General features: G+C 38.9%; 1 protein-coding gene and 1 non-coding gene across 3 annotated transcripts in view; both read left to right on the top strand.

Annotated features, from left to right (window-relative positions):
* Positions 1-15,599, top strand: part of LOC124168538 (spastin) — a 387,851-nt gene that overhangs the window by 279,451 nt on the left and 92,801 nt on the right. The gene's annotated exons all lie outside the window — the stretch shown is intronic.
* On the top strand, positions 9,420-9,492 carry Trnas-gga. Its single transcript has one exon. It is a non-coding gene; the product is annotated as a tRNA-Ser (tRNA).

Raw genomic sequence — 15,599 nt, 5'->3', positions numbered from 1 at the left:
TTCAAACACCTTCAATTGGCCTTTGTCATCGAGGGCAGCGAATTTATGTTGTGGCCCATTTATGATAAGCCTCAAATCCAAGGTGGGATTTGATCCGATTTGCGTCTTCCTTTCCCGTTTCAACCAATTCTGTGCCTCATATTTCGATGCTCGAAGTTTCCTCATTGGCGTACCGTCCTCAGTAATCATGGCTGGGAATTCGTTAAGCTTTTCGCTCCGTCTCTCCGGGTAACCAATAATTACGTGGGAGGAGGCCCACGCATAAAACCGGGGGGCAATCCGTCTTGATAGGTTCATTTTCCTTGGGCAGATAGCACCTCCACCTGCTGCCAGCGTTATCTGTATCCCACATCGTTATTTATGCACGGAGGCATTACCTGGGGCACGAATCCCACGCATTCCGCGCCCCTCTGATTCCCAGCATTCCGTTCGGCAGAATTCCTCGCAGACGTTTTGATCCAGAATCTCCTCAGGAATGTTGTGTGAGGAAGAATATTTGTCGAAAATCCTCTGTGCGAGTCGTTTTTCCGTGCTGCCCTTCAGATATTTCTTTCGCATTGGATTAGTATCACCTTTGTCCTTTTCTGTTCGTTTTAATCTCGTTCTAAGTTCTATATTGGAGATGTTTCAGTATTCAGCGTTTTTGAAGCAAATTTTACAAAATAACATTTTCGATCCACTAAAAGTTTTTTGTGAAAATGTTCAAATCTATCTTCTGCTTTAAATTTGTGTACACTTGCTAGAAGTCTTCATACGTTCGTTGGAGATGGCCTCGTTAGTGCTTTCAGACTACGTTGTGGAGTAAATATAATTTTTTTAATGCGAGCTAACTGTGATCTTGAGTGCTTGGTTCATAAAAAATTTTTAATGTGGTTGGGATTGAATTTGTCCTCCATTGGAGAGACCTGGAAATGGCTCAGTATTTACCTATTTGAGGAGATTTTACGAATTCCATTTTAGAACCTGTGTGATTTTTTTGTGAAATAAGTGCAAATCTATTTCTGCCATCAACTTGTGTATACATCCAGGAAGTCTTCATGCGTTCGTTGGAGATGACCTTTTTATTGCTTGCAGACTCTACCTGGTGGAGTAAATCGAACTTTCTTTTAAATTTGAGTGTAACAGTTATTTGAGTGCTTGGTTCGTAAAACCTGTTTCATATGGTAGGAATTGCATTTTGTCAATATTCATGCGTTTCCTTTCTATTATATACGTGATCTTAGTCATTTGAAATATAATGTCGCGGGAGGATGAGGATCTCTGCTCCCTAAAAGCTGCCGTCAAAAATTAAATAATACATAATATCGACTTTGTTGTAATGTTACATAAGGAAAATGGTGCGCAATTCGAAGTTATTATTTTCTCCCGGATTAATTGGCCATGCTCATGCCTTAGATGTCATAACATATTTACCAAACGTAAAATAGCCGTAATCCGTGGTGTTATAAGACTGAAAATAAGTTCAGACCTGAGGAATCAATCGTAATATTGCGAAACTTTCACTAAATAGACTTTCATTTCTGAAACATGTAAATCTGTTTGTTATTTTTGATCTTAATGGTCTTGATGTTTTATTTTCCGAACTTATGATTGCCAAAAATTGGATGTAACTATAATGTCTAATGACTAGGTATAGGTAATGTTTGGCGTATCGTATTTCATCGCTTAAAAATGTTCACACTTTTATTATTGTTATTCATATCTCGTTTTTTTACTTTCATGTGTTTTCAACAAGCTCTGCTATCGCACTTGTGCATTTATTTTCAGCGAGTCTTTTTATTATCCTCCTCTCCACGACTGTCACAGTACCATGAATCATCCTGTCCCTGCCAATGTCGTTGTTGTGTCGCGTGGGTTGAGCATTTTCAGACAGCAAAACGATGTCATATAGTATATCCATTCTGTGTGAAATTGGGAATTCAATTTTGGTGCCAAACCTGTCTGGATCCGTCTTTTCGCGGAGAAGAGCCGTGTATTCACATCTGACGGATGTCCGCGTTTATATATCGTCTGCATGCATGTATATTCCCCTGCTCGTGGTGTGAATCCCTCGGAATTTCCCCGCATTTCGTTCTAGTTTTTATTTTTCCCCACTCTGTCTCGGCGCCACTGGATCCGAGATTGCGTCTCTTTAATATCCAAATGGAAAATTTCCTCGCTCCATCTTCCATTTCGCCGCCAAATCGCTTTATATATTTTGCTCCATTCTTTGTTTTTGTCATTTTTTCTTTCCCCGTGCTTACCTCCTCGGTCTTTTATTTTATAATGCATTCCACTTCCCGCTCTGTGCGCGAGGTAGGAAGACGTAAGTAAGGAAAGGCGCTTTACGTAGGTTTTTTTTAGAATGGCTGGTGCTAGGCTCCTTCTCAGGAAGGTGAATGTTCTTCTCGGAAGGAGGTTTGTGACCCAGGGAAAATATTCGGCCATAAACGTGATGTATTTTTTGGGCTGGCTCGAGGTTTTGGATGTCATCTTCCCTCGAGCTATCAAGGATGGTGACAACAAGAAAGTTACGCATGCGGTGAAGATGTTCTGGCCGAACTCATTGCTTCAGACCCTAGATGCGTATTCTTTTAGCTTTACCGTATAGTGGACAATAGCCTTGATTTCTTAGAATCACCGTAACTCTTTTTCGAGTACTATCTATGACTCAAGCTTATATTTTTCTTTATTTTTTGTTCTAACATTGTGTTCAGTAAAGAAGCATCCATTTATTACGTAAGGCGTTTAGGGAGAGAAGCGAGCTAGCCAATTCTCACCAAAGCTCCTGACAAGTATCACGTAATTTCTTTTCCTAAGATACAGTGTACAATTGCGATCTTAGTAATCTTATATACTAGTCTTGATTAATCTTACAATTAGATAAAAATAATTAAACAAATTGTTTTTTTTATAAAATCCGACGAAATGAAGCATAGATTGACGTAGTTATACTGAAAATACGCATTTTTAACAATCACACGTGAGATTATATGGAGGGAGGGTTTCGAGTCAAATCTCATTATATCTCACTAAAGGGGAGGGAGGATCCAAAAATCGCCTAAATCAGCTCACATAATTTATGGACTCTCCCAAATATGCGTGGTTGCTGGGTGTTCACCTCACCAAATTATAACGTGGAAATGGTTGTGTATTGTTTCGTAAATCAGCGCTGTGTAGATTACAGTTAATGTCGGGTAATGATTCGACCATTTAAAGCTAGACACATTATTTGCAAGCATGAAATTTCAGTGGACAACCAACTTTCAAAGTTCCCGATTAATTCTTATGGCTTAGAAAATGGGCTCGATACATACAGTGTCGTCTTCCCTGGAACTGTCAGCTGTCAGGGGGTGTAACAGTTACGAAATGCGTAGAGTGATTCGCTGCTCGCATTTGGATTATTTTCATGACTTTCTTTATTGTTGGCTTCACTTAGTGGGTGCTGACCTTGCAATATTTGTATCCCTAATTTTTAAAATTTTTTTTCTATATTTCTAGTTTTTAGGTTTACATGTTCCGTTGACTTTATTTTTTGCTTAAAGCAATGCATATTTGTCGGAAGGTCAGACCACTCTTAAGTACTGCTCATGATTATGCAATGTTTTGAGTAGTAATAGTATGTATGGCATATTATCAAGTTTACGGGCTCAATATGAGGCTGCTTAGTTATACATGCTCGCCGTTGAGATATCGATCCTATCATCCCATCGTATCTCCTCGTCAGAGGAATTTGTCTAATGTACTCTGCTGCTGTTTGTTTATCCTCGCCGCACGAACGAAGTCGGCACAGACATCCAAGAATAAAATTGGGCTACCATTGTTACCTTCTTGCACAATGAAGAGTCATTATCCCTCAATAAACTTCCTTGCATCCTGAGATGTTACTCGGCTTCGCTCATGTACGAAATCTTTTCCATATCCTCACCTTCAGCTTCACTGTTTTGCCTTCGTAATATGGTTTCAACAATATCATCTTCATAGTTAAGCTGCAGAAGCGTCATTCTCCCCCGTGGAAATTTGTGGACAAGGTGGTATGGACTGCTGAGCATATTATGCGACTAGCAGTCCAGGTCGTGCGCATCTCCAGGACGTCGCGTGTAGCTTAACTGGCTAAGACACTCGGCCGGAAATCGAGGGATCCGGGTTCGAATCCCGGTGAAGGCGAATGATTTTTTCTCTGTGGATTTTTGGCACAATTTGTGCATTGTTTTCACTGTGGTATACTTAAATCATCTTCATAGTTTTCATTGGTGCCATAGCAGTCCAAATTTCAGTCCATATTGTCGAAATCTTGAGGGTTGTTATGCTTTGGTGCAGTTTCGAGTTGAGTTCACTTTCAGATTATTTATTAATTTCTGCGTTGGAATTTTTGAATCTGCAATGATGAAAACAATTTTGAATTGTTTGACAGGTGACTCTTCGCCAGCTTTCAGACGGATACATTATCGCCTACAGAATTTTCACCTTTGAACTTAATGCGTTAGCAATGGATGACTATGTCAGAAGATTATAATCTATGGGTTCTAGAATATAGTCTACTAATTTTCCACTATAAAGTTTCCAAATTTTTAATTATCTCCGTATCCATTGCACGTGCCAAGGATTTTGGGTTGGGGGAAGGCCTTTGAGTAAAGAGGCTCGCAGTCATCTATGAATTGCTATAGCCGTGTTACTCCACTGGTGAACTTCCTTGTTCTTAGATGTCAAAAGCATCAAGGCTTGGCCATCTCAGTTAATATATCTCGTGTGTGGCCTAAAATATCCCCTGGGCAGCACTCTTACTAGGATAACATTCACCCGTTTTGATTTTTTTAAGAAATCGTTTATTACATGGAAATACTACAATACGCCTCAATATTTAGTGAGTGAGGACCTTAGAAGACAAGGCCTTCAAGTGCAATTTTTATAATGTTGTAGATAAGTGTAGGTAATTATTGACGGGGTACACAATATTGCTATACCAACGGGATAGAGGTTAATCAATGAATCTAAATGCAAATAATTATTAGTGAATCATTTGTATCCATTTTCCGCGACAGTATTGTGTACCCCACCAACATTCCTTCATCTCCATAATTATAAAATTGGACTTGTACCCCTTTGCTAAGGTCCTCAATTTGAAAATATGATTTATGTGCGAAGGGCCTGCTCTTTTTCGGAAGGAAGTATTTGCTGTAGGGAAGACCTCGCTTAGCCCCTTAAGAGACTCCTGATCCTCTCCAAGGGGCTTTCCAGGATGCATCTCAAGGGGGTTCATTAAGTAAATTGGTGGAGACTAGAGGAATACCGTTTTTTTACTGCCCCCTCCGTTGTTCCAGTGCTTCGGCTTCCATTTCTTCCCTCGGCTTTCGTGAGCTCTCCTTCCGTCAGAGCGTTCCTCGCCTTCCTTCCGCCCGATGATTGCGACCCATTTGTTTTTTTTCTTTTCCCTCTCGCAAGCAAAATGCTTCGAGTGCCCGGCGGGCAGGGGTGTGTCGGCGGAAGATAAGGCAGGAAGAGATGTGTTGAATCGCTTTGGCGCGCTGAGACGTGGTGGAGTCTGCTTCCGCCCGTTGCCAAGGTGGCGCTATTTCCCCAAGAATGTTCCGCGCCGTTAATGAGTCCCTCGCTCCAATTTCAGCGGGTCTCTGGGACGGTGGTGTGACATGGTCTCCATAATGGTCGCGTTGGTCCTTATTGGTTTTTTTATGCATTTCCTTGTGTGCATTTTATTGGAACCTTATCTACTTATTTGGGGGCATCCATTTATTACGTGAGGTATTTTTTGGGGGGTAGGGATCTAGCCGTTTCTCTCCCAATTCCACGTGGGGGAGAGGTGGGGTCTCGGCAAGTATCACGTATTTTTTCCGCAAAAAACTGTATAAAATTGCGAGAGAACTAGGTATAATTCACTAATATTATGCAAAAATAATTGAAGAAACTGTTTTGTTATAATGGCACGCAATGAAGCATAGCAATATTTACCCTGAAAATACGTAACTTGAACAATCTTACGTGAGATAGATTGAGGGGGTCGAGCCAAATCTCACGATATCTCACTTAGGGATCGTCCACTAAGGGTCCAAAAATCGTCAAAATCTCCTCATGTAATTAATGGATGCCTTTATCTCTATCTCAGTAGGCTTTCACAGGTTCACACGTCCCCCTTTTTTATGGGCGTTTTCCTGCTGTGGGTTTTTTCCAATAACGACGAAAGTCTATATCCTTAGGTGTTTTCCACGTTTTTTCACATCTTTGTACACTTGGTAGATGTAACTTTGTTCACTTTGCCTTTTTTGTTTTCTTTTTAAATCATACTTCTATGTACTTTTTTGTTATAATTTGACTGCATGTAATTTCAAGAGTAACTTGACAAAGTATTCCTCTGAAAATATTCAATGTATGACCATATGTTAGATGGCAGATAGGACTTTCTAGTCCCAATCTCGCCCAAAAAAGTCGAATTATTATTATTATATAATTATTTACTACTAGAGATAGACCAAGCTCCGAAAAGGTGGCTAACCTCAGTCGAGAGCGAAGAACGCGATCGTTTTATTGCGTAAAAATTCAGGAATTGTGTAAGTAATGGGGATCAATGTCCTCTATTCCATTACTTACACAATCGTTCGAACTCCCATATCTTAAGTTTTTTCGTGCCGCAATCGAGGCAATTTTACTTCTCAAATCATTGGGTCTTAGAATTATTTCGGAATATTTTTTTGCTGTTGCTATTTATTAGTAACTACATTTTTTTGCCTGGCATTTCTTTGGAAAACTAATAGCTTTGACAGTTTTTCAATCGCTTCGAAAATCATGGCATTCGTTTTCATTCAAATATTTCTTAAAGACATTAGAAATGGCTTCATTCAACATAGAATTTAATATTCAAGAGTGCACGCAGAGCTATGCATAGGAAAACTGAAGATTAATGTATGATGATAGTGGAAATCGATCTATTCTCCTCAACGGATGCGTGTTTAACCATTGGTGGTGGAGCTATTTCGCGTTGTAGGCCAGCAGTGTGCTGTGAACGGCCATAGTGACCCAATATTTTATCGATTTCGAAGTCACCTGATTTGATTTCGAGATAGAGATTAGAGATCTTTCGCTACAGAAATAGATGGGTGTGCGATGCATGTAAAAGTCAATTTGGATTGTATTTATAGCTTGACTCACCTTCATCACTTATAAATAGTGGAGAACCAAACTTCCAAGTCATTTCCGTCTGTAATAAGAGATACAGGATCCCCAGTAGCAGGGGCGCCGCTAGGTATTAAGTCTAGGGGTTTTTAGGCGCAACTAATACTGGGGGTCGTGAGGGTATGGAATACCCGCCAGAGTAACCAGAAGGTGCGGATGCCCTCCCCCAGAAAGTTTTTAAGATATATGCTTCAAAATGGTGAGTTTTGTGAATAGTTTGATGTTTTGTTTGTAAGACTTCCGTCCCTTTAATATTATTTATAAAATTCGTCACATTAAAATATTTTTGTAAAAAAAACTCTGAGCTCTGGGGGATTTTATCTCCAAAAACCCCCCTCGCTGCGCCACTGCCAGATAATTCTTATCCCTTCAGAAGTAATTGAAGTACTGCGGAAATATTACTTATGGATATTCTAATAACACTAATACCAGCGATGTATAACTTTTTAGAAGAGTGATATAGTTAAAATATGACTGAATGATGTCTTTCTAGAGCTGATAGTTTATTTATCTATTTTTTAATCCTATAAATGCCTTTAATCGACTTAAAGGCAACCTAACTGAGTGTAATAAGAGCCTCTTTGGAGCTAACGAATGAATGAGAAAATTCGGTCGTGTATTACCAAAATATTGAAGACAGGTCAGAACATCAGTTTCTGTGCAAATATATGCTGTGAAGTTAGTAGAATTAGGAGTGAGTTCTCGAAGGAATAATGCTTCAGGAAATTACGCTCTAGAGGGATGTAGGGTGTAAACCCTTGCGTCCATGTCGACGTAGGGATAAGGGTGGTAGAATGGTTAGGGGAAGGCATATGGGAAGTTGAGGACCGGCGATATATTGGCTATTTCCTCGAGTGGTCATGGAATGCATGAAGGTCCGGCAGGGAGGGATGTTTTCATTATGTGTGCAGTCAGGGGTTCAGGGTCTTGGATGGAGAGTCGGAGGAAGTTGGCTTGTATTCCTTGCTTCCTCCCCCTGCGGAAAGACATGGGAGGATTGCGGTTTCACCTAATGGACCCATCGTTTATATACGGAATGGAATCTTGCCGCTGTCTTTGCGAATGGAGTGACTTGATTCCAGCATTCTCCGTTCAATTCCGCCTTCCTATCCCTCTCATCTTGTTTCTCTCCGGTTTGATACCTTTACTCGTGGAGCAAATATACTGTTTCCTTGTCGCCCAGCTTATGGTCTTCGAACTAACTACAAGTTATTTCCCTTTCACCATTCATGCTGTATTAACTTCTTCTATTCGACTCTCAGGGTCTGCTAGGCATCTTCTTCCTTATGTCAATAAGTTAAAAAGCTATAATGTTTTTCGATAAACCAATGATTAAATTCACTATGAAAAAAAATCATTTGGCTTGGACTGGATTCGAACAAGGATCTCCCGGCCGGCCGGCAATCGGAAGATCCGGGTTCGAATCCTGCCAAAGCCAAATTATTTGTTCATAGCGAATTTCACCTTTGGTGTTTATAACTTTAAACCCGTGCGCGTGACTGCGTACAAAGTTGCTTATTTGGTGCAGTGCTTTATAATATTTTTTATAATCTGTATATTTTTCCGTATCTTAGCCAGAAGATGTATTTTATGGGGATTTGAAAGGTATTACCATCATTATTACTTCGTTTCAAAAGAAAGACAAATTAAAACGTTAAGTCCTCACGTGGTGGAATGAAGATACAATGGAAAACAGTAGACACTACTACGTTTATACAATTATAATGATACTTCCCATTTTAATTATGGCATAATCTGACCAGTTGTTAGCCTAAAAGGTAAAACCGGTCATTCTAGGGAAATGAAAATCAGGAATAACTGAGCTCTTCCCAGTATAACTATAATTAGCATAGTAAGTTTATGATAACCTAGAGAGAAGTAGCCTAATGTATGAAATCGGTCATTTTTAAGAAAATAGAACATTGTAAGTTACCAAAGCTAATTTTCCATATTAGTTAATGTAGGTTTTTTTAACGATGTGAATTATTTGATACGTATAATGCTAAAGGACCTGTAAGGACTTCCAAGAAGCCACAACCGGTTGAGAGCCTCAACCCTGCGCTAAAGCCGCGCAAAGCGGTATGTGTAATATTTCAAACCCTGCCGCGTGAACGGCGGAGAGAAATACAAGAATTGCCATGAGAAAAAAAAAACTCCTCCCCTCCTTCCTCCCTCGCGTTGCCATCCTTGATGGACTGCGAGGGCCTAACACCTAGTTCCTTCAGCCTCGGTATAATTGCCATGGGAATTAAAGAACCTGGGTGGCGTAGTGGTCTGCGCATTGGCCTGGAAAGCCAAGGGTCCGTGGTTCGATTCCCGGCCCAGGGGAATTTTTTCTCATGGCAATTCTTGTATACTAAAGGACCAGTTTAAAAATTTCGGTCATTTCGGTTCAAAATATCTGTTTTTAAAGGAACCTAAATATGTTCCTTTACCAAACGTCAGTAGACCCATATTCGTAACCAATATTTGGCTCAGGAGGGGTATCGTTAAATATGAAAGGTGTCCGAGGTACACTAGGTATGAAACCAAGCATATGGCTCCGTTCTTTGTTCTGTAATTCATCCTTTCTCCCAAAAAATAATTCCGCAGTGGATCTGAAAATGTGGATTAATCCGCTCAGGCATGGCCTTTGGGCTTGCACAGCACGCGTAAGCGATATTTCTCTGCTCGTCAAACGCAGTTGGCGACCTGAATAATGGCCAAATGGATGTTTAATATCAATAACTCGTGCTGTCGACGTAACGAGTGGCGTTCAGAATTGTGGAAAGGAAACGCGTTCCGATTGTAATTTATCGCTGAAATGAGTTCGTTTTGATTGGCGCACACGACCTACGTGCATTCACGAAAATGTATCGGCGGATTATCTGCGTTGTTTTTATTTTTTAGGAATTCCTTTTTTTTTTACTGTTATTCGCATTTCGGAAACCAAAATAAACGCACATCCACCGGAGGATGGGAATTTTCAAAATCCCCTCCCCCTGGTTGAGTAGAGTTGCGTCAAATAATTCATGGAAATGCCTTTGGTGATAATGATAGAGCACTATGGAAATTTACTATGGTAGATGCAAATCTTATTTTAAAATATTTAACCATTTTTCTCGGCGTGAATTCCACTAATACGATTGTACACTTCATACAAGTTTTATTAAAGTAGTTTATTTTTTAAATCACAGTGAAAATGTCTGGAGTAAGAGTATTTAAATTATACGTAGGATCAAATTCAGCATGGATCACAAGCTATTTTATTTGTTAACATGTGTTACTGGATATAATGCATGTAATTATTTCATAAGTTCGTGCTTATTACTTTTTGAATTTCTAATAATTGTAGTACAAACAAAGTTTGCGTTATCAATGGCAAAAGTGAGCGTGTTATATTAAGCTAATCATTTCTTGCTTTAACCGTATGAGAAGTATTGAGGAAAAAATATTTTTCCCTGATTATTAGTCGCTTGTGAGTTTTAATTCTAAGATGCGAGGGTATTAGAGGAATTTGAACTTGGTGCGGCGTATTCACACCAGCCACCTCTCTGCCCTGGGCTACTCGTTTCGCTATGCACGTTAATTTCGTTTTTTTTTATTCAGTACTTTGCTTGGGATTGAATTTTTTTTCATTATCTGGTGGCGAACATCGAGGCCTTTGATTTATGCGAAGACTAGCGATATTGAGGGGATGTGTATTTTAGGACAATGGGATTCTAAATTTTTCGAATATTTCAAAGTTTAACAAATTCTTTTTTATTCCAATTTAGCCATTTAATATGATTCATTATCTTACATATATCGAAGCAAACTTTGGTCAATATTTCTCGCGTAACTATACCATAAGAGGCGTACGGTAACTGAAGGCAAAATCATAAAAATAAAAACGTAGCTGAGAGCGGTATCTCTGGAAGCAATGAGTATTTTTTAAACTGTCATATATTACGAAGAACTACCATTATACAAATTTTTATTAAAATTGGAATGGTCTCGTTTTGGCGTGAAAGGACCCACATTGAAATAAAAGTGTAGGATATTTTTTTGCGCAGCTAAATTTTTTTTCACCAACCAACGAGGCTGCTGATGTTGACCCTCTTGAAACCTGGGTCGTCAAATAAACGTCCTTTCGTTTTTTTTATTTGTTCCAGTAGGCAATGAATCGTTGCATTCAAATATTTTGTGGAGATGTTTAATTTATTTTTGACATGTAAATCAGAGGGTTACGCTTAGATGCCTATTTTAATCGTATGGATTCAGATAACCCTTAATTAACCATGAAAGTATGACATCGAAGTGAAGGAATTCTTTTTGAATTGACTCATATTGTGGCCACTTGCATTTCATATTAATACAAGTGCAACAATGAATAAGTAATCGTTTCGTAAATGTAATGGTGCATTCTGAAATGAAAGTATATTTTATTTCTAAATTATTGATTTTTTGTTGCCCAATTAATTTTTATTGCTCGTGTCAACGTGACTGCTGATGTTGACCAATGGCGAAGCCGGGATCGTCAAATAAACGTCCTTTCGTTTATTTCATATATTCCATGAGACAATGAATTGTTAAATTCAATGTTTTAACTGAATTATAAATAAATTATTTCTGAAATGTAAATTAGAGGAGAACGCATGCATGCTTATTTTAATCGTATGGATCCAGATAACCCCTAAATTAACCATGAAAATATAGCATAAAGGTAATGAAATTATTTTCAAATTTATTCATAGTGTGGTCATTAACATTTCATACTAATGCAATTGCAATAATAAAGAGGTCATCTTTTCCTAAATGTACCTCTTCCTCGTGTACATTTTTTGAGAATAAAATTGATTCGTGGAATATAAATCTGCGGAAAATGTAGATCGTTGATACGTCAAATGCCATCCACGGCTATCAGCTCCGCTCACCTAATGAGCTCTGCCGTGATCAATGAACTGCGCGATATACCTTCCGAATCCGTGCGACCCAAATCATCGTGATGATGGCTGTAATTCATGCTTAACGTTCTACCAGTGCGAGACTCACACTGAAATTATTATTGCCCTTGCGTCATTACATCGTTAATGATTGCCATTTTGAGTTGTTGTATATGATACTAAGGGCAATTCATGGACATATTTTCTCTACCGATTTTCTTCTTGAGCAAAACTGCGTCCCAGTTTAGAAGTATGAAAACATTTTCGCACTTATTCTTTAGGCTCCTATTGGACAACGAATTCACTGATCAGAAAATCTTCAGCATTGGAGACAAAACTATTGTGATGCTGTTCACAATTTACGCGGTTTTATCCAAAGAGAATATCGCTGAGCATCATGGACTGCTAAAGTTTTAACCTTTGATATGTATGGGTGTAATATTTCATTGCCTTACAGATTCCCCCACCCATTTGCCAGATAAATGAAACAATTCATCGAACTATGGGGCACAAAAATGATGTAATTGTGACGTTAGGACCTCTTAAATGGCAAAGACTGAAAGGCAATGAAATTAAGACGTCACGCTTAAGAAAATTTCCAGCTGCAGAACATCAATCCCTCCACTGCACCAGAGTTTTCCTAGGTTACGCTTTTTTGATTGATAATTGATTCTTGTACATTTTTCTGCGCTTAATCTTAAAATGACCTTCATATTGTTTTCTCCGAGTAAAATATTTTCAAATGTTTATCGAAAAATTTGCAAATGTTGAAAAACAATCGATGATTTCAATCCACAAAGATGGAGGGAAGAAATGGAAATTTCTCAAAACTTTCCTGGAAAATCTAAATTTGGACTGGACTATTTCCGAAAGAACGATTTCTTGTGCTTAAAATATCTCCTCGTCTATAAATGGTGTGTTATCCCGCATCTATCACCTCCTGTAGTGTTTTTGTCCATGCAGAGATCAGGATAGGCCTTACTCGTGTTGGGGCACAAATAAATTGGAATGAGTGCGTCTGGTGCGGAGGCACCCACCACCTGTATTTTCCCAGATTGAAATATAATACACAACGGTATTATGAAGAGGGTCAAGGTTTTTCGTTGAACAGTATGCTTAGGTAGAGGGTCAGTGGATGCGGGATGCGTGTCCATGTGAAGCCCTAAGGTATCATTACCTAGACACCTTAACGTTGCAGCTTTCTATGTCAGAACTTCAAGGTATTTCTCACGTAGCCTATTCTCCTTACCTTAATGTATGAAATTCTGAGCCAAATGTATATTTCGGGGCGAAATCTTCCATCATTTATCATATCAAGTTTAAGGTTGAGACTCAGAAATATTTATTATTGATTAAATAAATGTAGGCCAACTGTCAATGATTTTTTAAATATTTATATTAAATCAGTATCTTGGAGTGTACATCTTGAAAATATTAAAATTCAATTTTTGTCAATGTTTCGGTTGATTTTTAAACCTTGACTGTTAATTATTTTTAATATTTATTTTCAATTGGAAATAATAGTCTATCGGTGACTCTTTCGCAATTGAACACTTTTTCTTTTGTTTTAAGTGCTTTAAAATTTATTTACATCATATAACCTTGTTAGTGTTTGGAGTTCGGCACAGGCTATACGTTCGGTTTGCTTTTTTTATGCATAGCTCAAGCCGAACTTAAGCATTTTGTTGTTCACCCTAACATCCGGCAGCATACTCCATCTCGTCTTCTTAAGCTACCAAACATCCGTAGAAAGTACCGTGGAAGTATCATTGGTGGTATGTACTTGGCGTGAATTCCACTCTCCTTTGTGTGTACTTCACAGTGTGTACGCATAATAAAATTTAGGAAAATATGTTTCAGGATGCAACACTTGCTGCAGAAAGATTGCTCAGGGAACTTCACGAAGGTGTATTTTTATCGGAAGAGTAACTGCTTACGAAACCGCTGGATATTCCACGGTTGTATCCTAAAATTTTCTTTTGGTCTATTTTAATTACACACAAAGGAGAGTGGAATTCACGCCAAGTACATACCACCAATGATACTTCCACGGTACTTTCTACGGATGTTTGGTAGCTTAAGAAGACGAGATGGAGTATGCTGCCGGATGTTAGGGTGAACAACAAAATGCTTAAGTTCGGCTTGAGCTATGCATAAAAAAAGCAAACCGAACGTATAGCCTGTGCCGAACTCCAAACAATATCTTCGGCTTTCTACTGATACTTCTTTGCTGAGCGAAAGAAGGAAATGACGAGTAATGCATTTTGACTCATCGTTTTTCATCTACTTTGGTTTTTGAGTATGATCTATTTTTACCCATATCCCCTGTCTTATGATCCCAAAGCGAAATTTTGTGACTTCTCGCTCTTGCTTGGTGGGATGTCCATAAAGGGCTGGTCTTGGCTCCTCAGGATCATCCCCTTGTTCAAAATTTCAAGGTGATCCCTCGTGCTTCGGTACCCTTACAAACCCTCAAGTTTTCTCATCCAAATCCCTTTCTCACCAGAATGGATTCCCATCAATATGCCTCCCCCCACCTACGAACCTCTAATGCACAGCCCCCGGTATCATTCCCCTGCACCTACCCATACCTCCCTCACAGCTTCCATCGGGCATCAATCTTCTTGATCTTCGGGGCGCAAGCCTTCTTCCCCCGCCATCCCTCCAACCCTCTCGGGACCTTCCCTCATCCGAATCCATTGCATTTACACGCCACGTCGCCTTGCATCCATTCGTGGGGCCTTCGCTTCTAACAGTAGAAAGAGCTTCCCTTGCTCTTTGAAAATGATCGCTATCGATCTCATATGAGTTGAATTCGATTTTATTCGAAGAAGACACGACGGAGTGTATACTGTGTGTGTGGTGATTCTTTAAGGCGAACAATCTATAAAGGTTATCCCACGTTGGGTTACTAAGCTCTTAATAAATTGTAGGAAAATATGCTTCAGGATGTAAAACTTGTAGCCAAAAGATCGCATACGGCATTTCACGGGGTATATTTTTATCGGAAGTGTAACGGCTCACTTAAATTAGATCTATTTCTGCTATTAATTTTGCCAACAAATTTTCAGTTATGTAGCTATCCCATAAGTTTACGGTAGGAAAATGATATTCCTATTTTTTTTATCTGTAGAGTGGTCTCATATGTAGAAAATATAAAAATAACCGTAGTTCAGTCACAAAAATTACTGTAAATGTGATGATTCAGTGTTGCCAATTTCGTAGTCATATGATAGGTGATCGTGACATATGGTCACCTTTATTGACTCATCTCCAAATGTGTTTAACCAATGAGCCTATAATTTACACATTTTCATTTCAGATAAGCCACAATGCATGAGATAAACTTTGTCGAAAGATGAGATGGTTGCCTAGAGGCCCAAGACCACTGAAAAATAAACCCATTGAGCTAAATTTCGGTCGTTTGATATGTTTTTGGAAATCGCTCAATAGGGAATTCGTGATTATGGCTCATTTAAAAAAAATTAAGTAACGCAGTGTGATCGAAGAATTCTATTCGAATGAAATTCT

This window comes from Ischnura elegans, chromosome 11, assembly GCF_921293095.1.
Source record: "Ischnura elegans chromosome 11, ioIscEleg1.1, whole genome shotgun sequence".
Taxonomy (NCBI): domain Eukaryota; kingdom Metazoa; phylum Arthropoda; class Insecta; order Odonata; family Coenagrionidae; genus Ischnura; species Ischnura elegans.
This window is presented reverse-complemented; position numbering and strand designations above follow the sequence as displayed.